Source organism: Gouania willdenowi, chromosome 7 (assembly GCF_900634775.1).
Source record: "Gouania willdenowi chromosome 7, fGouWil2.1, whole genome shotgun sequence".
NCBI classification, from domain to species: domain Eukaryota; kingdom Metazoa; phylum Chordata; class Actinopteri; order Blenniiformes; family Gobiesocidae; genus Gouania; species Gouania willdenowi.
In genome coordinates this window covers 13,193,479-13,217,413 of record NC_041050.1, presented here as the reverse complement: position 1 = coordinate 13,217,413, position 23,935 = coordinate 13,193,479, and the positions used below count along the sequence as shown (strand labels likewise).

The following is a 23,935-nucleotide window of genomic DNA, read 5'->3' as shown; positions in this document are numbered from 1 at the left end:
CCAAGGTAATAAGGGCTCAGAGAGGAAAGGGAGACACAAGAGAGTGAGAATGAAAAGCATAGTTTGTTTATTTATATTATTTCTTTGAAACAGGATTTGTTTTTAAGTCCAATTGTTAAGACACAAAATACATTTTCTTTTAAAAAGAAAAGGAACAATTATGCAGTTTTGCATAGTTTACCGTCGAGCCAGAATTTAAATGAATAGGCATCTTAATCATTTATTTATTTATTTCATTCAGGATTTTTTTTTTTTTAATTAAATTTCAATGTTTTGCATAGTTTATAAAGGGAGTCTTTTGACAAGGAAAGTTAAAAGAAAATAGGACAGTATTTTTATTTTATTTTTGAAGAATTTAAAAAATATATATTTTTCAGTCATCATTTGTCTACAATCTCATTTTGTAAAATAAATAATGAGAGAATGGTATCATGAACCCAGTGTCGTGAATCAAACCATATTGGGAGTTGAGTGATCATGACCCCATTTTGATATCACAAATGCTTGCGACCCCAAATACTTTGTTTTTTCTTTAAGTAATTTTGATGATATTTGTTATACTGTGTGGTAGTAGGAAGACTCACATGGGGCTTGGTTTGGGTGGCAGTTGGGTATCTTTAGTTGTGTGTGTGTGTGTGTGCGTGTGCGTGTGCGTGTGCGTGTGTGTGTGTGTGTGCACGTGTTAGTGTAAACCTGCTCCTGTCTAGGTGGTGCCCAGTGCTCCATTCAGGATGTGGGCTGGACTCTGTAGTAGCAGGTGAGTCGGCTCCAGCTACATAAACCCTGGGAACGTACCACACTGCACCCTCACAACAATGTGTGTGCGTTGTGGAAATCACACTCACTGTAAAGCGTGGTTATTTAAGAAAAGTTTCAGTTCATTTTAAACCTAACCACTTAAGCTGTTTCTTTTCCTTCTGCTATAGCAGTGTTTGTCAAATGGGGGATGGGTGATGGCACTACAGGGGATACTAGAGAAAGAGGGGAAAATTAACAATTGAAAGCATTAGATATATGGGGTTTTAAAATGTTTACTTTTAATTAAAAATTATAATACTAAATATTACCAGCAACTCATAAAACGACAACAAAAACACACAAAATAAGAGAAAAATATACTGAATAATAAAAAGAACAGACAAACAACAACAAAATGACACCAAAAACACACACATTAAGTGAGAAAAATACTATTACCAGCATCGCACAAAATTACAACAAAGACACAGTAAATGAGAGAAAAATTCACACAAGATCACGACAAAATAACAGAGAAACAACATAAGAAACAACAAAACGACACCAAAAACACACACTATGAGAGAATAATTTAAATAATACCAACAACACACAAAATAAGTGAAAAATATACTGAATAATATAAAGAACAGACAAACAACAACAAACTGACACAAAAAACACACAAAATGATGATAGAAATTATCTTGATTAGAACATGAAGTAAAAATACAAGTGTCAGTCTTTGTCCCACATCAGGTGGGAGATTACCGTAAATGATAAAAACTACAAGAAGTAAACCTCAGGAGGAACTTAATTAGTTACAAAATGAGATTCTTTAGTGTGTTATCACTCAGTCATTCCATCATTGTGCTGTATACTGTAGTTGTTTTTTCATAGTATCCTGAGCAAAATGTTGTAGTCAGACATGAGCAAGAAAAGTTTGAGAACAACTGTACTATGGAGCTCAATTCAAAACAAAGAAAAAAATGTAATGCAAAACAAGCATATTTTAGCTTTATGGATACTTTATGATGAAGAGAAAATTTGATATGATTCAATTCTTAAAGTGCAATGCAACTAAAAGTGCTAAGGCTAAGCAGTCGTGGAAAGAGTTATTTCCCCTCTGAGATGAAGTGAATTTGTTGGTTACATTATACACTGGCACAATAAAGATACATTAAAAGATAAACGCACTCTCACACGTTAAATCTATTCCAACTTAAAAAACATTAAAATTATACAAGTTAATTTTGCTCATCTCTGCAGGCACATCTCACGTGTTTTTAATTGCATATAAAATTGTATCTCAAAGTACACAGCCGAGGCAATATTACCTTCTTAAGATGAAAACAAAGTCCCCAGCTGTTTAAACAAACAAAAAATATCCACTCAGGTTAATCCAACATTTTTTTTATATATCTCAGAGCTAGTGTTTCCCATAGGTTTGCAACCTTGGGGACAAATTGGCCTGAACGCTTTAGAAAATGCTCTTTTATTTATTTCCATGTCTACAAGTGTCATGTAGTGCAATCTTTTTGTGACAACTGTGCTTGTTTTATTCTTACAAAAAAAAAAAAAATTCGCAAAACATTTAGCAAATCTTTGACAATCCCCAGCCCTCCGTATTGAAGGGTAAGGAGGAAAGATATAAACAGAGAGGGCAGTGGCAGTGTTCCTGAGTGCGGTTGGGGAGGACAGGCAAAGAAGGAGCGTGCATTGGTATAAAGTGATGTTACTATTGTGTAGAGCAGGGGTACTCAACCATTTCAACCCACGACCCCCAAAATAAAGGTCCCAGAGACCGGAGACCCCCACTGTACCTGAAGGTGGTTGAACACGGACATGAACATTGAAGATCAGTCATGTGTAGACAGGGCCATCTAAGGGGAATAAAGGGGAGTGATTTTTCGGGCCCATCCATGAAGTCAGAAAAATGATGGTCCATTGTTCTATGAATCATTTATTTATTTATTTATCTGAGTAATATCCACTGTTATCCAGGAAGTTTAGTATTATTTGAGGCGTAGTATATAGTCATTTTAATGATGTAAATCATTGTTTTAATCAGAAGTAAAATGGGTTAAATGTGACCAAAAATGGTGGAAAAGTGGTGAAATGGGATTTTAAAAACCACAGAAATTGTTTTGAAGTTGCAAATTAGAGTGGCCGAAAACAGAGAGAAAAAGTGGTAAAAAGGGTTCAAAGTGTCAATATTGGAATTATTCGTTTAACTGGCAAATAATGGGCATGACTAATGGTGAATATGGTTAAATTAGCAAAAATAAGCATGAAATGTGTTGAAAAAAGGTGAAAAGTGACAATAATTGGTCAACGTATGTGACATTAGGTGGGAAAAGTGGTGGAAAGGGTTTATAAGTGCAGGAAATGTCTTGAAAGTGGAAAACAATGTGTAGAAAAGGCATTTATATTTGATGGAGAAGTGGCAGAAATGGGAGTAATGTAGCAATACATTAAAAGGAGAAAAAATAAGCCAAAATTGGCTGAAATTGTATTGAAAATACTCCTGACCCCAAGGTTGAGAACCCCTGGTGTAGAGGCGTGAAATCTGCTTAGCCAGTGTAGTGACATATAGAGAGAATATTAGAGGCAAAAACGTCACAGTGCTCAGAAACAATGAAGATATTAGTGAAGAGATGGAGTGAGTGTGTATTAACAAGTGTTACAGAGCTATTTGTTGGAAGCAAACATTTATAAGTTATGTCACTACGTAAACTATCCTAATGCTCCAGACTGGCCACCGAGGAGACCCAAGGAGCCGGAAACCACTCCACCGAGATCCAGGAACACCAGTCAAGTCCCCCAAAGAAAGCCACTCTACTCCAACCCACCCCAACATTTACCCTCCAAAACCACCAGAAAACCAAAATTCTCTTTCAACAGCTGAAGTTAAAATTGAAACAATTCCTTATAAACGTAATGGCTGCAGGTATTCAGTATTAAATTTAATCTTAAAGCTGATATTTATAATTTCTGAGAAACGTCTCGATATCCCGCCCTAAGCAGCTGAACTTCCTCCCCCTGCCTCTGCCAATCTACCAGAAGCCACGCCTCTACTTTTCTGCACGCGCATCACAGACATAACAAGGTTGTATCAGGTCGCATTGATATAGATCTATGGGTCAGGTAAGAGCCAAAATCATATTTACCTGTTTGCTGTTGTGATGTGCGGCCTTGTTTCCGTGTACAGTTCCGCATTCACTTTGATTGACAGTCTCAAAAACAGGAAGTCGAAGCCTATTGACTGGGTGATCACGGCGCTCGTTTCTATTTGTATAGGGGTCTATATGACAAAGGCGGCACTTATACAGTATACATTGACGTATATGAATGACCACCGGCAGTAGACCATAGTAAAAGACTGGTTAGGTATGTTTTCGCATTGCAAAAGAATCATACATAAAAAAAGATTACTCAGAAACTACGGATATCAGCTTTAAATAGTTTCTGTTGTGGTCTGAACTTAGCCCCACCCCCTTCTTAATAGCATTGTCAGGGAAACACTGCAGAGCTGATAAAGATGTGTTTTCACACACTTTTCCAACGAGCAGCATCATGTATGCAACTACCACTCCATGAAGCTTTAATGCCCGTCAGATATTATGAACGTGCATGAAATGGAATGTTTTTCTCAGCTTTCTTGGTAGATCATGAGCTAAGCTCCTCATGGATCCATATGGGGCCCTGTGCCACCATTTGATTTGCACCTTTCAGAAACACTAGAAGAGCAAATATTTAATGAGGACACATTTGTTTCTTGTTTCCAACCGTGTTTTCCGTTCATCAACTGGTCTGCGTCTCTGCCAGTTTCCTTTCGCTCCTTTGAGCTCACTTGTTAATGAGATCACCTGTTTGGCAAACACTCCGCCAAATAAACCATTCACACTTGTATGTACGGTACATAACTCGCACGACAGGGCATCTCTGGAGTTTTTCTCTACCTGTTACATCTTGAACATTATCATTCTCACATCTCTTTCGTTTCGAGACAGCTTGGCACACATTAACCCCTCTGATCTACATCAGCTCCATCCCCCATCTCCTAATAGCTCCCTAGGCCTTTTAGCTTAACTGCTCCTATAGCTCATTGTGCACTGCTGAATACAGGTGTAGCTAATCCCCATGGGGTTACATGGATGCTGTGGGGGATGTGTGTGTTAGTGTGTAACAGCTGGCTTCCCTATCCCCCTATCGAACATACCCATCTAACCCCCCAGCAAGGAAGACAGGTGAGTTTAGGCCACCAACACCCCACATATATTCTAATACACTCCACGGAGCAACTTGTCTTTTCTTTACATGGTGTTAATATTTCATGATTTTCTGAGTGTCGCACACCCACACATCTCTTTTGCCTTTAATTACTAATTCAGCATTAGAAGGGAGTTCGCAGCTTTGTCTCTGCTGTTTAAAATCTGTTTCTTTTCTTAAAATAAAACAATTTTTAAAGTAATTCGTTTTAAGTCACCCTGAAAATGAGTGTTTTTTTCTTTTTTGCATTTATTCAATTGGGTTTTTCTATTACTCAGAAATACCATGCAAAAAGCCTTTTTTTTTTCCATTCCCATCACTCAATACTTTTAAGCAGTACAAGTACATTTCAGTTCAAAACTACATAATTTCCAAGAGCCATGTCAGCCCACTCCTAAGAATGTCTTAAAATTCTATCTTCATGCAGAATGGTCAGTACTTTCTGTCCAAAACTACAGTGAGTGAAATAATGATTGTTTTACATGTCGGGTGATGCCTGTAAATTAGAAAGAAAGAAACAAAGGAAAATTATTTCACCCTTTCTCTTAAAGGGATCAAATTTTTGGTAAACGAGGTTTACATCGACCTTTTTTTTTAAATTTTTTTTTACTTTTACTGATTTTTACAGCAACCCAAAGCAGCACAAGTTGTCATTTTGACTGAAAACGCTGCTAAATGACCCTGAATGCCTCACCTCCTATAGAACTCAATGGGCTCAAAGGGCCGACTGGCGTCATCAGTGACATCATTTCAACATTGCAGCGCACAGTCTCATTTTCAAAAGCTAATGAAACAAATATGGTGCAAAATAATGCATTTTGTTAGGCATAGATCTTCTAATAAGGACATTTCAAAGGTTTTAGGCCACATTTGTAAAAACAGTGGAGGATCCCTTTAATGCAGTTTGTTTTTACACTGGGTTTTTCAGTTTTCTCCTACAGTTAAGAAAAAAATGTATGGAGGGTCCATCCAAAACTGTAATTGTTACCAAGTCTGCCTCAGTGTTGTGGTAACCATGAATTTAACTGCCAACATGACCCCCACCTCAACAACACCAGCACCACCAAAATTGTGTTTATCAAAGATAAATGTGTGAGTAGGTGCTCTAATTTGTTTCAGGGTTTACCCGTTTCCACGTAATTTTACGTTGTTCCTTTTTGTTTCTGTTTCAATGTCTTTCCATATTTAGAAGACTTTAGTGGCTATTTATCATCTCAAAATCATACCAAACATGGTTAATAGGGTAAACAATCAACTACTGTTATTAATTTAAATTTTTTCATGCTTCAGATTATTCTTGAAAATGAGAGTTATGCTGAAATCACGTGAGATTACATTGCGAGACGGTAACCTCAATGCTAGACCCTCATTCTGCCTTTTATGGGAAAAATACCATGTACATGTGTGATATGGGCCCTTGACAGCCAGAGAAAAAACATAATTTACTTTAACTACCGCCAACAGTAAAATGACCCTCATGTTTTGCACGTTACCTGCATAGCTGTGTGAGGTGTAATGCATCTACCATTACGTGTCACCAGGTAAAAAGAACTAATGCATCAACAGCTAAACATCTTTGTACCAGTGCCTTTTCAAATTTAAATGCAGTCATAATAATCTGAACCGTTGGATTATCACAACACAATAAAAATGACACTTCAGATGAAGCTCAGCATGTGTTTTCAGTCACAGAACAACATGATATCCAGTCAATTTATAACACTTTCAAGACATTTCATCGCACATTTTCCGGTGATAATTTGCGTTTAAATGAATGATATTGCCCTGATACATTCATGTGAGGCATTTCCGTGTCAGGTTAGGCCCGATTTTAAATAAAGTGAGAGAGGAAAAAAAGGGTCAGATGGAGTTTCAAAACGAGAATTCTGTTTTTCTGTTTGTTTTTCACAATCACAGAAAATCTGAGCCCTATTTGAGGATTCTCACTATAGCCCCGTCTTGAATATCATATACTCATTCACTCACTTACAGTATATGAGATTTATTAGAATTTTCTGGGCTTTGACATTTTTATCAGCAATGAGGGTTTTTCAGAATTGTTACCGTGTCTTTGGTTGTGATAAGATGCCACACGTGAACTGAGTAGTCGAGATACCCGGCTCTCCACTTTACAGAAAGGTCAAAGTCCTTTCAGTTAAATGTATATAAGCTGCTAGAAACTTAAACGTTTTGAGTCCCAAAGACCTTTTTGTTCAAACCTTGGGTTTGCTGATTGCTGAAAGCCTGATTCAAGTACTCAAGTTTTTTAGTTGTTATTTTCCTTTTTACAAGAGTTTGTCTTAAATGCACACAGTGTGAGCATTTGATGAGAATTTGGGCAGCTTTAAGCAAATACATCTTTAGAAACAGTCAACTAGCCTCAGGCTGTGGCTGGTGAGAGATTTCCATATCAAAGCTCAGGTGAGAGAAGGAGACATGGGAAGGAAAATAGGGAATAGGGAGAGGGAATGGGGAGGTTGATGAAACAGACATCCACTCCAAAAGAGCTCTTGTTATTCTGCGGCTTTTTTTTGTGTAGTACAGTTTAGTCTAGGTGTGTCACTTCTGTCTGTCTCAATCTAAACTCCAGTGTAGAGAAGAAGAGAGAAAAAACTCTCACTGCAGGACAGCTGGAAAAACTCTGATACAAACCTGAACCTCGCTTCTTGCCGAAGCACCACACAAATACTGTTTGTTCGACCTTCTGTTGACGGGTGCTGACCGCAGGAATACTGTGTGTGTGGAACGGAGAATGCTTCTCTCCCACTGATGCACCATAACGCCTGACTTGTGAGCCTCTGCCAATATTTGGATCCTTGTTTAATGTTGCTACTGAAGCAAAAAAAAAACAATCTTTTTTTTTTTCCAGGAGCAACTTTTTTCTTCTTTAGCTCCAAGCTGCAGACCTGACCCCTTGGATGTGGTGATGGCACTCAAATCAGTGGATGGGCTTTTGGTTAATGCTTTTAACAATTTGTGTGTGTTTCTAATGAACATTACAGCGCTTTGTGGAGTTTTGTAATCCAGCCGTGGACTCAGGCTAGAGTGCTAAAGTGCTGCTAACAAGGCCTGTTTAACATTCTCTCCCCTGCTCAACATACAATTATTCCACTTCGCTGCCATTAACATGTAGAGTAGGACTGGGCTTTTAATTGGCCTGATATGACTAATGCCAGATCAACTTGGATTTGCTAATTAGTTTTTGCTTTAAAAGTGCCATCAGGACATGAAATATTCATTGATGTGAGGTGGAGCGCGGGCTGTGGGTGGTATTAGTGGTAAAGGCAGCCTGCTCCAGTGTGTTGGGAGAGGAGATTGAACCTACGTTGGCCTGTTGTGGTCGGTTATTCATTCTCTGTGCTAGGTGTCATAAATTTAGACACCCACATTTACAAAGACACAGACACACAGTCGTACCACTCACGCATACACTGCCTCCTTTCTCAGTATCACAAGGCCACCTTTTCTTCTCCAGCCCCCACCTCTCTTTTCTTTTTCTCTCACCTCCTCTGTGCCCTTCTCCCCCTTCCCATTATTTCATCGGTTTTTCCCTGCCTTCTCATTTAACATCCTTTTATTTTCTCATCACCTTTTCCACGTTCCTTCACTCCACCCCCCACCCTCAGTCCTCGTCCTACTCCGCGCCCTCGGCTCCATCCTCGCTGCGTCTTTGGACCTCCTCTTCCTCCTCCACCCTCTTCTTTCTTCTCGTCCCTCTCCACCTTTTCTTTTTCCCTCCCTCTTCTTAATCTTCCACCCTCCTCCACAACCACCACCCCTTCCTCTGCTGTAAGTGGGCCAGGTGCCTCCTGTGGCCTCCCCTACTCCATTTCTCATTTTTACCCTTCTTCGACTCCCTTTCTCATTTTCATCCGTCCCCCTGACCCCGACTCATATTTATACATTCTGTTAAAGCGTCAGCTAACAACAGATGACGGGTCAAGCCTTTTTCCAAAAATACAAACATTTTTTGGCCTGATGAAGTCTGAGTCTGTCTTACTGAGCTGTCCAACAAGTTGCCTATTTATTTGATGTGAAATTTATATAACCTTTTCCAGCTGTGTATCATTAAACTAATGTAAAGTTCTTGGACGTTTTATGAGTTGGGTTTTTTGTTGTTGCTTTAAAAAAAAAAAAAAAATCAGTTTAGTTCTCTTTTGGAACTCAGGGGGGTGAGGCCAGTCCACCAGCAAACAGAAGTGGGAAGGTTCACATCCCTTTTTCAGTGGGAAGGGAAAACTTTTTCCCCAACACACATGGCAACAGTGCCATTGTTGGTGCTCTGTAACCTGTCCATGGACACATGTCCCCCCCTTGTCCTGTCTTCTTTTTTTTTCTCCCTCACTTCCCACCCATTGCCATCCTTTGCCTTTTGTCTCCTCACTGCCTCTTTCCCATCCTCTCACTTTTCTCTCTCTCTCTCACTTTTTTTTTCATCCCCCACAACCCTCCTCCCTCAGTCCTGTCTTCTATCTCACCTCCCCCTCCGTGGTTGTTTTGGTGTGTGCACTGGTGTGTCACCAATGAGGGTGGCAGTTGATTGGCCGTTGGTGGGTTGGACGGACACCTGATACTGGCACTGCCTCACAATGTGGGAATGTGTGACTTCTTCAAAATTAGGTATCCCGAGGTGGGAGTTGTGCTCAGCCATGGTTAGCAGCATGAGGCGAGTGTACACAGTGGTCCTTTTGTCTCTCCTTCTCATTCTGTGTCTCATACATCTGGTTTGGACATTTGTTTGCCTAAATTTGCAGTTTTTTCCCTGGCTGTCAAGGGGAAAGGAAAAAAAAAAACCAACAACTCTGTCCAAAAAGCCTCCGAGCTATGGAAGCCGTTTATGTTAGTCAACAGGTGACAGTCAGACGTCAAAGCACATCCAAGTAAACAATTTCTGAGTGAAGAGGCAGACTGATAAGGAGGAGGAGGATTACAGAAGTGGAGGTTTAAGGACACAACTGAAGGTTTAGGCGAGACATTTGCCCAACCAAGCCTTGTTTATTGTCAATCAAAGTGGACACTAGTGCCTTAAGCTACAATTGCTCCCGATGCAAATGTAAAGTTTCAAACTCGAACATGTTTGGCTAAAGGAATGTGGCTTTAACCCTTTAGTTTAATGCCGAATATAAACATTTAAATGATCATTTAATAAAATAACTGCTTTTCCACAAAATAAAGAAAAAGTTTTGATTTAATTGGTTTGATTCAATACCAGCCCACGCATTTCTTGGCAGAGGCTACTTGATCTCCTTAACTACATAATTTATCAGCCCAATAACATGGACTTCTAGACACCCAAACTGTTTTACAGAAACCATTATTATTTGAAATTATAAGTCATGCTGGTGGAGGTAAGCTACATCTGTTCTGGGGTAGTCTAAAGGCTTTGACCAACTGAAAACATTCATTATTAATTTGAACAGGCAACAGCGATGACTCAAATAGGGTGGGATTTCAACTGCCAGATTTCAGCAATTAAATGAAATCTTCCGTCTGCTCTGCTGAAGTCACCATACTGAAACGGAACATGTTTTATTTGTGATGGACAGATCTGTCAGATCTGTGCAGGACCTTATGCCCTGAGCAACCTTGGACAGGCTCCAGATACACAATCCTCATCAGGATAAGCAGCAGATATTAAAGATGGGCAGATTAACATTAAAGAACACAAAACTATTGCAAATAAAAAAGGAACAAAGACTGTATGTCAGAAGTTTTGCCAATTTTATTTATATAATCAACTTTTTAGAATATATTATAAATGAATATTTTGCAAACGTATAGTTGATTTAAATCTCAATAATTGGGGATTAACCGAACAATAAGAAACGAAGGACAAAGCCTTAAAGCAAGATTTACATTTCTACAGATTATCATTAAAATTTGGCTGTTGGTTGAAACTGTTGTATATTAACACACCTGCAGTGATTTTTGCTTCGTTGCATTGAACTTTTAAGCCCGATTCAAATTGAGAGTTCTTAATGTGTAGATCTCTACCGAGCAAGGATACAAATGAAAGAAAAGCCCACTGAGGATGTGTAATCATCAATCTAGCACTGCACTGACACTTTGTTTTGCATTGTCTTCTTCCTGTGAGGCTACTTTACACATCCAACTACTGCTTTCTTATTTGTTCTTCATCCCTCTTCATCTCCCAAGTCCCTTTTTTGTACCCTTCACTGTCTCTTCTCTGACTCCAAAATGCAAGTCTCTCTATATTTAGATGCTCAGCTCCTCTACCCTTCATTTCTCTCCCTTTATCTCACCTCCTTTTTTTTCCCCTGCGTTGAAGGACAGATTCGCAAAAGCGCTCCAAGATTCATCAATGTTGTATAGTAGTTGCTTTTTGATCAGCCTGATGAGTGACAACACAGCCTCTGGCTATTATGTACAAATATGTTTTTATAAACGCTCCCCTATCTATATGTAAATCACGGTGCTGCTCAGTGGTTGTACACAAGGTTGTGGAAATGTTAGTCAGTGTTGCAGTTAAAGGCTAAGTTAATATTGTAAAATAACATTTACTTCTTGTTTGGTGTCTTCTACTTAGTGTTTGTGAGTTAGATTAGCTGGGAGTGAAGTCTCTCTTGATATTTGCTCAGGGGGGGATGCTGGGTGTGCCTGTTGAACTTGTGAGTCCTCACTTAAGCCGAGGCTCCTCTCTTTGCATGAGCTCATTGTAAGCTGCGGCTCAGTGTGGATTTGAGAAAAGATGCCTCTGTTTGCCGTCTGACAGAGACAGTTACACCAAGTTACCCTCGCACACACACACACACACACACACACACACACACACTCCGGACACCCGCCTCGGCACCAGATAGCGTCCAAGCACCAGCAGTGAATCACCATCATTCAGTCATTCACCACACACTCTCACAAACAACAATTAGCTGGCTGTCAGTCATCATACATTTTGGACATGTAGGGTGGTTATCATACTGTATAATCGCTTTAAGAGTGACCCTGTTTACACCCCTTTCATTGTACCTATTTTTCTCAATGAGCTTTGTGGCTGCATTGACAGCTAACAGCTCCAAAACAATACACTTTTTTTTTTTTTTTTTTAGCGGTACAGTCATGTAGAGTCGTGTCTAGTTGAGTCGTGACAGGTTGTTTTTTTGCTGTGACAGTTTTTGTGGTAAGACGGACAAGAGTGGCTGGACGACTAGCGCATGCACGCACACACACACAGACAAAGATATGGTTAACAACTCTCAGTTTAATGCGAGTCCTAAGCAAGTCTTTAGTCACTGTGTTGCCATCTTTCTATAAAGTGCGCGCACCAGAGCCAATCACTGGAGAGCCCACCCCCATGCCCCACCAACTGCAGAAGCTCGACAATAACATGTTTGCTTTGCTTCGCCTCCACGGAGCAGAAGACAGAGAGCAGTGAAGAAAGGAGATAGAAGTTCGTACTTTGGTCAATCAAAGCCAGCGGTTATTTCAACAGCTGTTCTATCTCCACTATACAGGACGTTGAGTGAAAACATGAACTTTATGATCATCCGCGCATCAGTAGTAAAGCTCTGGTGTGTGTGAGTGTGTGTGTGTGTGTTTTAGAATTAAATTTGTATTACAAGTGTTTACAAGGTCAGTTTATAGAGGATTTAACTTTTATTCTGAAATAAAGCTCCCATGTAAAAGTGAGTATCTTATAGTGTTTCTCCCGGCATAACTTCATGCTGATGTGTTGCTTTTTCTGGAATTATTTATTTAAATATATGCAAACACAATAGTTATCACTCTACACATTTCACAACAAATTTAAATGTCACTGATGTCCCACCTTCAAACACAAACTCATTGGGCCATTCATGAAAAAGCTACTTAACCTCCCACTTTTCTATAGCAATACATACTTCCTACGGGCACTGCACTAGTAAGAGTAAATAAAGTAAATTCTATAGTAGATAAGCGTCACAATGCCAGTTCTTTGTCTTTGTCATATTTACCTTTTTTTTTTTTGGTTTTTTTGACAGGGACAATGTACATTCATCAACATTACAGTAAATGTACCTGAGTTAGTCTAATGGCTATTTTTCATCTGAAAATAATAAATGTTGACAAAAAATGTTTGATGTTAAATTACAACCGTTCTGTGACAGCACCTTTATTTTGTTTAAGAAATATTTATTAAGCTATGCAACAATATACACTACCGGTCAAAAGTTTTAGAACACCCTAATTTTTCCAGTTATTTATTGCAATTCAAGTCATGCAAGTCCAATGAATAGCTTGAAATGGTACAGAGGTAAGTACTGAACAGTCAGAGATTTAAAAAAAAAAAAAAGGTTTGGTTACCCAAACATTTTTAGAATTATATGAATAGGCCTTTTTCAGGGAACACGAAGTGGGTTAACAATTTAAAGGTGTTCTGCAGTAATGCAGATTGAATCAACCTTGAAAGCTGGTGCTACTAATTCCTACAGGTGTTCCAACTTTTCTTGGTTACTTCCAACCCTCTCTGTCTGCATAAAAGCAGTGTTGGAACACACTGTGGTGCCGGACCCTCATGAGCATCAGGTGAACAGTATTGTTCATGGATTCCATGATTTCTTTTTCCGACTCACATTGCTTATTTGTTCTATGCTTTCGTTTCAGAGTGCAATGAGACAAGAAACTGAATAATTTTCAGTAAAAAACTGGTGTGGTGTTCTAAAACTTTTGACCGGTAGTGTATGTTATGACATGTTTGGATAAATCTCACCTCCTGCAAAAAGCCCCAAATTCCGTGTGGTCAGACATCTTTGGGATAAACATAAATGCTGTCTTCTAGTCATGTCATCATCTGACATCAGTGAATAACCTCGCTTAATGTTGTTGTGACTGACCTCCTTCCATCGTCCTGTGCAAAGGCTTTCCAGAATAGACGGTAGCCAAGTTTTTGCAGCATTTTAATGTTTGCGCCCTCACTCTTGTCATTATCTCTTTAAACTTCACCTGCTGTTAATGCCAGATCACGACACCTATAAATAATTATTCAACATTTAGTGGTGCGATGGTGGTGTAACGGTTAAAGAAGCAGGCTTATAATTGGAGGGTCACCAGTTCAAATCCAGCCTGAGCCATCACTGTGGGATGTTGATCCAGTTCCTTAACCCTAACTGCTCGTGTTGTATGTCGCTTTGGATAAAAGCGTCTAATAAATGAAATTATAATTGTAATAGCATTTCATGATCACAAATGACATCAGTTTGATAACAAAGTTGATCCATTTGTGACCAAAAAAGAACAATGATGTGAAATATTTTCTCTAAGTCACAAACTAACCAAACATTACACTATTATTAATCTCTCTCGTGTAAGTCCTGTCATGGTGTCATTGATGTAAAGTCTCTAAACTGTTGAACTGAGAAGAATCTGCATAATACAGCCACTCAAGATGATGTACATGTTGTATAAATATATCTCCAATATAACGCCCATCTTTCTTCAATGAACCAAATCCCAAATACCACTTTTATTCAGGTTGCTGGGGCAAATATGAATATGGATACAACTTCCTGTATGGCAGCAGAAGAGGCAGTTTTCACAATATTATTAGCTCTTGTTGTCAGGGACAAAAATGGGCGTTTGTGGGCTGTGTGTGTAGGACACTGCTTTGCGAAGATAATTTAGCCAACTGGTTAACACAACAAAGCCCCAAAGTTTATTCTTTCTGTTTTTATCTGTTTATCGCACAGGAAATTGAGCCTATAATCAGGAAGTGGGTGCCTCAGGTTTACGTTGGATAGACTTTTGTTGATGGTGTTTTAAAACAAGCATCATTGTTTCAACCTTAAGATTATTTTCTGATCAGAATATAAAGGTTGTGGTTCACGTATCTTTTTTAACAGTTCGAACATAATTAAATATATTGGTGCGTAGACAAATGGAGAAAACTCACTGATTTGTCTGCATGACAAAGAAAATACTCACTACATTACAATTTGTGCAGTGCAGTTCTTACTTTGTGGTATGAGAAAGTTATATAACTCTTATCTAAAACAATAATAATCAATAATAATGATAATAACACGCTAACATTTTGATCTTAGCATAGGTGGTCAGTCCTGGCTACATAAATAGAAACATGCACCAAACAAAAGACTCTTTATCCCGCTATCTGCTTCCAACCTAACTCCCCCTCCACATCCTCCCTCCTCATTTCTATTCTCTCCTCCCCTCATTTCACCGCAGCCTCCCACCGCTTCTCCCCCTCTTTTCATTTTGGGTTCTCCGACAGTGGTAATGAGATGTTTCATTATTTGCATTTCACAGCTTTTATTAGAGAGAGAATTTAGGCTAAGCCCCGGGTCGTCAGTCAGGGAGTTACCATGGGAGACACTGCAGGCTGGGGGGGGGCTGGAGAGAAGATAGCCCAGAAAGTCGACATTCACATCCTCACACAAGAGAGACGCTAAACTGGGTTGGTCAGAGAGTTGGTTGGGGTTAACGTGTCCATTGGTGTTTTTAGGTCACTGGAGGAACTTAAGGGGAAGTTGATACTCTGCCAATAGCATTAAGACTAAATGACAGGAACAGCAGCGTCTTTCAGGCACATCTCACTCTGAGATGATCCTCTACTATGACTGGATTTACATAAGATCACTCTAGGCTTAACACCTGTGCGGCTGAAGGTGATTGGACATGGTGGCGGAAAAGAGGCTTGAGCTCTAGAAGTCAACAAATAGGAGACACAAATGGCCAAGTGGTTTAGGAAAGCTGGTCTTTGGGTGGGAACATCAAATGTTCATCAAGAATGAAGTCTTCTGGTATAGATGAAGTAGGTCCAGTTATTGTTTGTGCAACGGTGCAAACAGGGTGGGATAGAGGAGGGAAGAGCAAAGGATGAAGGGAATAGTGTTAAGACCTGTTAAGACTCCTGGATCCTCTTTGGTCTCTCTCCACATGACATGGCTATCCCTCTTTCAGTCAATCTCTTCCTCCACCTTGGCTGCGGTCCACGGGAACACAGAGCAGACAAAGAAAGGAAAAGTGAGGTAGAAAATGTGGCAAGAATAGAGAGGTGGAGGGAACGAAGATGCACATAGTGTGTGATGTTTGAACATGAGCGATAAGATACAGTGAGATAACGTCAGAGATGAAAAAAGTGACAAATCTGAACAAGAGCTTTGGTTTAATGTAGCTAAGGTTTCTCATTTCGATTAAACTCCTGTTTGGTTTGGTTTTTCTATTTGCAACTTTGTGTTGCCTGTGTAGGGGTTCGAGTATGTGTGCTTGGGTGTAGGTGTGTGTGTGTTATTTTCGTCTATATTTGCCTTGTTGATGGAGTGCCATGCAGGCTTGTCCCGGAGGGCTGCCAGCTCCGTCGGATTGGGGATTAACCCCGGGATAATGGCCTTGATGCCCAGTTGAGTGGAAGCAAAGCTGTTTAAAAAATATTGGCTGACTGAGTCACTCTCCACTCTCTTCCTGTCTACCCCTCTTTTTTTCTTTTTCTTTTTTTAAATCTTCCATCGCTATCGTTCTGTCCTTGCTCTGTCTGTGACTGCACTCGATCTTTCCTCTTTGTTTTTCTCTGTTCTCCTTCGCTCTCATTCAGGTCTACTCTCTCCTTACGGCTCCTTAACTTTTCACCCTGATCCTTCTACATTGCTTTCAAAAGTGTGTGAGATATAACCTTGTTCGGTGTGAATCCATTGTAACTACACATTCGCCAACCACAAAAGACCTTGTGATTTGTTTTAGAGAAGTGAGCTGAAGATTGGACTTTTAAAAGACGTGATTGCTGTTACAGTTTGAGGTAATTGTCTTGCAGAACATTCATTTGAATTCCATCTATGGTAACATTCATCCAGCTACTTTTATCTAGATTAATATTATCTTACTTTGTTTTAAAAGCTTTGCTTGATAAATAATTTATTTAATGCATTTTCCATGGACACAACAAGCTGGTGTATGGTGGGTAGGGCATTTGTGAATCTGCCCAACTGACCATTACCAAATGGGCAGCTTATCTGGATCAGAGGATTCGATGTCTGACAGCACAAAGTGCAGTTGCTACCAGCCCCCTTTTTTCCTCAGGTACCGGTAATTCATCTCTCATTCCATGTGCGTTGTATCAAACAGCTCAACACTGGGCATTCTGTATTCAGACCAAAAATACATTACACAAACATAGCAAACCCTTCAAACACTTTACTTTCATTTCTTAGAGGAAAAAAAAATCCATCAGCCATGAACCATTCGCTGCCATTCAGTCAGCGCTTAAAAATCTGACAAACATCAATATAAATGCCTTCATGTCTGAGTGAAATAAACCACAGAAGTTAATGATTGGAAGCACAATTTCTTACCTTTTGTTGACAAAAGTGGGTTTTGATGACATCTAAGAGACAAACTTTCTAGTGTGTTTGTACGTGTGCGCGCGTCATTTTTCTACCTACCATCCAAAAACGATAATGATCGCTAAGTCTGCAATGGGTGGGTGACCTTTCCAAGGACTCTCCATCCTTGTGTCCTGGTTAACTGGATTAGTTTCAGTGCCTCATGCCTTTGATTAAGATAAATAGGTAAATAATAGGATGGATGAGGTGTGTGATGAGGACACGTTTGACAAATTTCAGCTCAGTTTTACTTATGTGTTTATTTTTCTGGGTTTGTTTCCTATTTGTGCTAATTCATTTGTTTGAGCACTGTGTTAAGTGGTTGTGTTAACTATGTGTGCTCACTCTGTTTAACATTCCCAGTTAATTTGATCAAATATTGCTATATTTGAGGAGCTGAGTGCCACAATGTGAATGAGGATTGATTAGCTGTGGGTAGTAGTTTTGCAGTCTGCACACTGTCCACTTAATGTTGAAACCTCTTATTTCAAAATAAATGTAACCACAATTGAAAACCAGAATTGATATGACGCGCACTCACGCACACACACGAACCTGCAGCCAGTTTAAACATCTACCCGTTGACAAGAAATTAAAGAGTGACTCTGAGGACACCAAAGGAAAGGTGTATAAATGTTCTGGCAGGTGTGGTGAATTTGTTTTCAAATAATTTTCAGACTCATATTCTGGTGCAATGTTTCTCAAATGGGGGTACGTGTACCCCTAATGTTACGCAATGACACTAAAAGGGGCACTTGAGTAAAGGAAAGTAGAAAATTAACAAATGAAACCATTAAAAATATGGAGTTTTAGTTAAAAATGTGATGATCGGAAATGATAAAAAAAAACTATAGAAATGAATCTATTCAGGAGGCAATAAATAATGTTTCATTCCACTTTTTTTTTTTTTTACAAACTTAGGTTCTTTAAAATGTGCGTTATCACTTATTCATTCCATCATTATGCTCTATACTTGTTTTTTCATAGTATTCTGAGTAAAATGATGTCAGACTAAGGGGGTACTTGGATTCAGAAATAAGAGAAAGGGGGCACTTCCTCCAAAAAAGATTGAGAACCACTGTTCTAGTGTGATGTGTAAAAACACGTTAAACTCCTGTTCAAACTAAGATCTGCTCTACTTTTGTTTAGGACCTAGAACTATTTTTCTCCTCAGTTATGTGTGGTCAAGGAGGAAGAGCAGCAGCTCTGAGGGACAGGGCACAATAATAAGGAGAAAGCCCCATTCTCTCTCTCACTCCATCACACGTCTCATCTCCTTAGCTGTCCGCCTTGGCCCAAAGTGACTTTGCAGTGATGTGACCAGGACAAAACGGGTGTGATGGCATGACGGCTTTGATAAGCACGTGACAAAAAGCAGTGGTGGGTGTGTTTTTAGTCCTGTGTGTATTTATGACGGCTGGTTGCATGTGTGTGTGTTTTTTAGGGAAACAAGGCTGTTGATTGTGTGTAAAGAAAGGAGGGGTGAAAGAGGAGTCACTTTTAATTTGTCCTCAGTATGTGGACGGGGACTATAGCGGTGCTTTTCAAATGGGGGTACACGATGGCACTACAGGGGATACTTGAGAGAAAGAGAGAGAGAGTGGAAAATAAACAAATAAAGGGTCAGTCTTGGTCCCACCCCAGGCGTGAGGTGAGTGGAAATGATAAACACTATAGAAATAAATCTATTCAGGACCCACTAAGTGCTTTTCAACCTTGGGGTCGGGACCCCATGTGGGGATGCCTGGAGTTTAAATAGGGTAGCCTGAAATTTCTTAGAATAGATTTTTAGATTGTTTTAATTTATTTTAATTTTTTTATTTAAAACAACACAATCTTAAACAACAGTGGATTTTTTTTTTACTTTTGACTTTGTGAAATATAAATCTAGTTCAACTAAAATGCAATAAAAATATCTGAGCTCAAACATGATCAAAAACTAATTTTAGAAAAAAATATCTTTGGGGTCACGATCCAAAAAAGGTTGGGAACCACTGCACATACAATATACATTCTTTAAAATGTGTGTTATCAGGCTTTCAATACCATCAGTATGCTCTATAGTTGTTTTTAATTAGTTTTCTAAGCAAAATATTGTAGTTGGACAAAAGGTCTACTTGGACTCAGAAATAGTTTGCAAACCACTGGACTAAAGGAGCCCTGGTGGCATATTCTACTTGGACAATCACCTCTGACCACAAATACGCGCTCAAACAACGTCAGCCCGCTGTTGCCTTATATCTTTCTCTCCCTTTTTTTTCCTCTCAGTAAAATTTCAGAGTGGAATGAAAAGCTTTTTTTTTTGTTCTGCTGTGTTACATCGTGAAAGCAGACTGTAATTTCTGTAGCCTTGGTAGCGCTGCTAATGCTTTGGAGGAGTACACAAAAGTCTCTAAAGCTGATTGTTTGACAAGTTCATTTACCTTATTTTCCCATCTTAAGTGTATACTAGAAAAAGTGCTTTAAATCAAGGCTGCGCTTTCGTGGCAGAGGGAGAATTTTTCGGTCCTGCTGATGGTCTTGTAAAGACAAGAAAGGCAAAGGCAAACTTCAGATAGTTCTTTTTCTGATTGGTGGGTAGTTTTTGTATCAACGAGGAGAAGCAGAGGATTGGTCTACCGTAAAAGAGATCTTTGACTGGAGGGAATTGGACATGCTGAAATTAAACAAGCCAATTAGGCAAAGCGAAGAGCTTAGAGGTCAAAGCGCACTCCATAAAAGTTCCTCTCCTGTACCTAACTGCTAACTCAGTATGTCCTCGTGTCTGTTAGCAATACATCTGATTAGACGCTCCCCCATTCTTCTGTTCTGTCCTATTCCCTGCTGTTGTTTTACCCTCCACTGATTGTTGTTTTTGTTAAATCTCAGGCACCATTAAACATGTCTTTGGGGGCAATCCTTTCTTACTTACTCCACATTAACACAAAGCCTGATTGTGTTGCTCAATAGGAAACCTAATCATATAATGCTGTATATTATCTTTAGTCACATGTGATCTAAGACTCTTTAGTCTCCTAAAGCCAAGTTGTACTCAAAACCACATCTCTATAGCTTTTGTCAAAACAAGATGTTTTGTCCAGTGCAAAATTATGCACCGATCTCCTAATTTCTGTCATTTTTAGGTTTAGTGGTTTATCTCAATTAACCCGTATTTTAGTGATTTAGTATGATCGTCATCTATTCATCCATCCTGGACAATTTTGCCCACCCATGGGGCTAGACACAATCATACATTTGCAGAGCTTTAAACTACTTCTTTCTTGCTGTTAGACAGTAATTCAACCCACACGGTAGCCCTCTTTAGTCAATTTACATGTAGAAGGCTCACCTGATTTGCCTGTTTGATCGTGCATGCATGAACAAAACCATTTTAAGCAAGGCACTCGTTGTCTCTTTTGTCATGTGGCTAATGATATTCAAAGCATTATTATGTAAAGTGTATAAAAGGTTAAAACAAAACTTAATTGCAAATTTTGATAAAGCACAAATAGATTGCAATAAACACACTAAAAAGTATTATTTTACTAAATCTTTAAAATAAGTATTTGTTCTTGAATTGTTTTGTGGTCGAGACACAGATATTAGCATAAAAACATAACATTGCACATTACCATGTCTAATAAATTAGAAATTTAAGTTGTTGTGTTTTAATTTTTAGGTTAATGTTAAAATGTAATTGTTTATTATTATTATTATTGGGATGGGGTGAATGTTGTTTTACCTCACTTTGGCATCAAAAGGCACTGTTTAGTTAGACTGTGATTGTGCTCATTAGGCCTTTTTTAATCAAATTAATGCCTATTTGTGAAATTACTTTAATTAGATTCTTGTATATATATATATATGTGTGTATTTGTTTTTTTGCAATATAAAAATCTGGGTGAGATTTAACCTAATCATTTTCTCAATTAAAATATTGATTACTAAAAGAAATGTTTACTGAAGCCGTGGTGTATTGTTTCTATACACCTCACTTCATAATTGTACAGTTTTTGTTCTGTGCTGGATCCCAGGTTAAAATATACAGTTCAAAAAGTTAAAAATAATAATAATCAAGGCCTCTCTAGTCTAGTTTAGTGTTTCATAAGCTCTTCATTCAACTTGGAGTCAGTGATGAAAACACAGCTCTAAATATGACACCTGAGCAGTGATCACTTTTTCTGCTTCCTCTTTGTAACCAAGAGTTTCTTGTTTTACAATAGGAGCTGCAGACCACTGTGCTGTAAAGTGACCCTTTTTCATCATTTACAATACCTAAAAAAGAGGAAAGGGAAAGGAAGAAAAATGTCTCAGTGAATAAATGAGTCTTTTTGTGTTTCTTGTGAGGCTTATCATATAGGCCGAGCTTTACAATTGAATGTGCCATTGGCCCTGAAAGAAAAAAGAGGCGAGGAGGAGTGAATCTTCTGTGTCTTAAAAGCCGCTCGGTTTGTCTCCAAAGGTGAAAGGTGAAGGCTTTCAATACTTCTCCCAGAGCAATGCAGAGAGCAAAGAATATCTCAAGGTTAAGCCGCCAATAGATTTTTCGAAAATGTGTGAGCTACAGAATGAAAACATGTGTGTCCAAACTTCTCTTTTGAAGCTCTGAGGGACATAGTCATTCAGCATTTATATCTGTGCTCCACTTTGTTTAACTTTTTGAAAAGTTTTTAAGAAAGGTATGCATCGATCAGTCTTTTTTCTTCTTTTTTTTCTTTGACAATTGAGGCTTCGACATGTGTCCCTGTCTCTCCATGGGCCTGTCCATCGCTGTTCATGGGAGGTGTGTTTGACCGAGTGGACGCGAAAGACTCGCTGGATTTATCTGATCTTACAAGCCATCAGGTTGAGCAGAGCTTTGCTAAACATGACCTGAAGTGTGCCGGCCCCCAAGCAAATGCTGCTGTCACCTTGGCCAACCCCAGCTGTCATCTCTCAGAATGGTCCATGAGAGCTGACATCTGTGGCGTTCCCAAAACAAATCACTGCTGCGTTTGATAACACTCCGCGTCCGCACGATTTAGTCCTCATCAAGACAAGAGCAAGAGCGACGGCTGCTAATGCCGCGGCTAATCTACTGACCGAGTGTACGTGCGTTCATCTTCCCAAGTCCTTTGCAAGTGTGTATTTGTGTTTTCTCGCGCTAATGTGGTTACTCTTAGGGGCGGATTGACTAAAGGTTTAGTGGTATTAAAATGTGTGCAAATGTCACTCCACGCACTAATAAGGAGTACAATCTCCAGGGAAAGCAGGTGCAAACACACACACACAGAGATAGCTGCAGTAAATGTTGACACAAAACACAGCGGAGATGAAGAAAAAGGCCTAAGTTAACCTTTCTAGTATAAGAAAATAATTCTAATAAGACAATTGTCAATATTAACAGCCACTGAATGAGAAAATTAAATGTGAATAAGCTGTGTGTGAGGGAGAGAAAAAGCAGCCACATCAAATTAGGGGGAAAAACACCATTAGGTTTTAAAGTTGTGTTTTTTTTTTTTACATCTTTATTTGTTCATTTAGTTTTCTACATTATTAAATGTTTGTACAGCAGACAAAGAAGTCCATCTGCCTCCAATTTAACTTCCTCACTTGTCATTGTTTGCTTCTGTGCGCCTCACCTCTCCACATTGAACGAACAAAACGCTCATTTAAATAGGGTGGTCTGCACCACTTCTGCATGTGCACTAATCATTGCTGCAATGTTAGTGAATTCCTCGCAGCAGGTGAAGAAACTGCGTCACCAAAGGATTTAGGTTTACTGGTTTACCACCCTTTATTTCAGATCTTAGTGAATCTGCCCCTTAGTTTTTTTGCAAATTCTGTTAACGTTCTCGTCTTTCTCTGGCTGTTGGTCTTTAGCATCGTTTTGAATAGCTGGGTTTCCATTACCCTTCGAAATGCGCAATAGTGCAATAAAAATTGGTAATGGAAACGCTGATTTTTGAAAAAAACACTAAAATATCACTAAAATGTTTTTACGCTTTCACGAGGAGGTTGTTCAGACGTTTCTAAATGGAAATGTGTCACAAAAGCACTATAGAAACACTTTTTTCGCAAATACACGTCACAGAATGTGATGTACCTGGTCACATGACCACTTCTTTCTGAGAAAACATGACGTTGTACGTGTAGACAGAAGAGGAGTCCCAGACATTTCTAAACATTATACTTTAAGATTATTACTGCCACATTAGATGTAAAACAACAAAGGAATACAAAGCGTCCATCTTCCTGTAGCGAAGTCTCGCGGGGTGAGATTTTACAGGAGTTACGAGGGCTCCTGCCCAAAACAACCTTCAATGGAAACGCATTCAAAGCGCAATTATACTTTGTCGACTTTTAGAAATATCGCTTTTATTTTGCAAAAATCTTCAATGGAAACACTGCTTAGGCCAACTAATGTATACACACCCACACACATGGGTAATGATGTCTTAACTAACTGACATCTGGAAACAGTTTTTGCTCTCTCAAAAGTTGGAAGCATAACCTTATATTTACGGAGTAATATAAAGCAGGTAATTAAATGAAAGTAGTTGTTGTTTTTTTCAATCAAGATAATGAAAACTTCAAGTTTAATCTTTCTTTTGCAGACAGCTGAGCTTCTCCACAGT

The 23,935-nt window shown here is 39.0% G+C and overlaps 1 protein-coding gene across 3 annotated transcripts in view; it reads left to right on the top strand.

Annotated features, from left to right (window-relative positions):
* The window catches only part of zbtb46 (zinc finger and BTB domain containing 46), a 79,192-nt gene that overhangs the window by 5,496 nt on the left and 49,761 nt on the right, over positions 1-23,935 (top strand). The window lies entirely within an intron of this gene.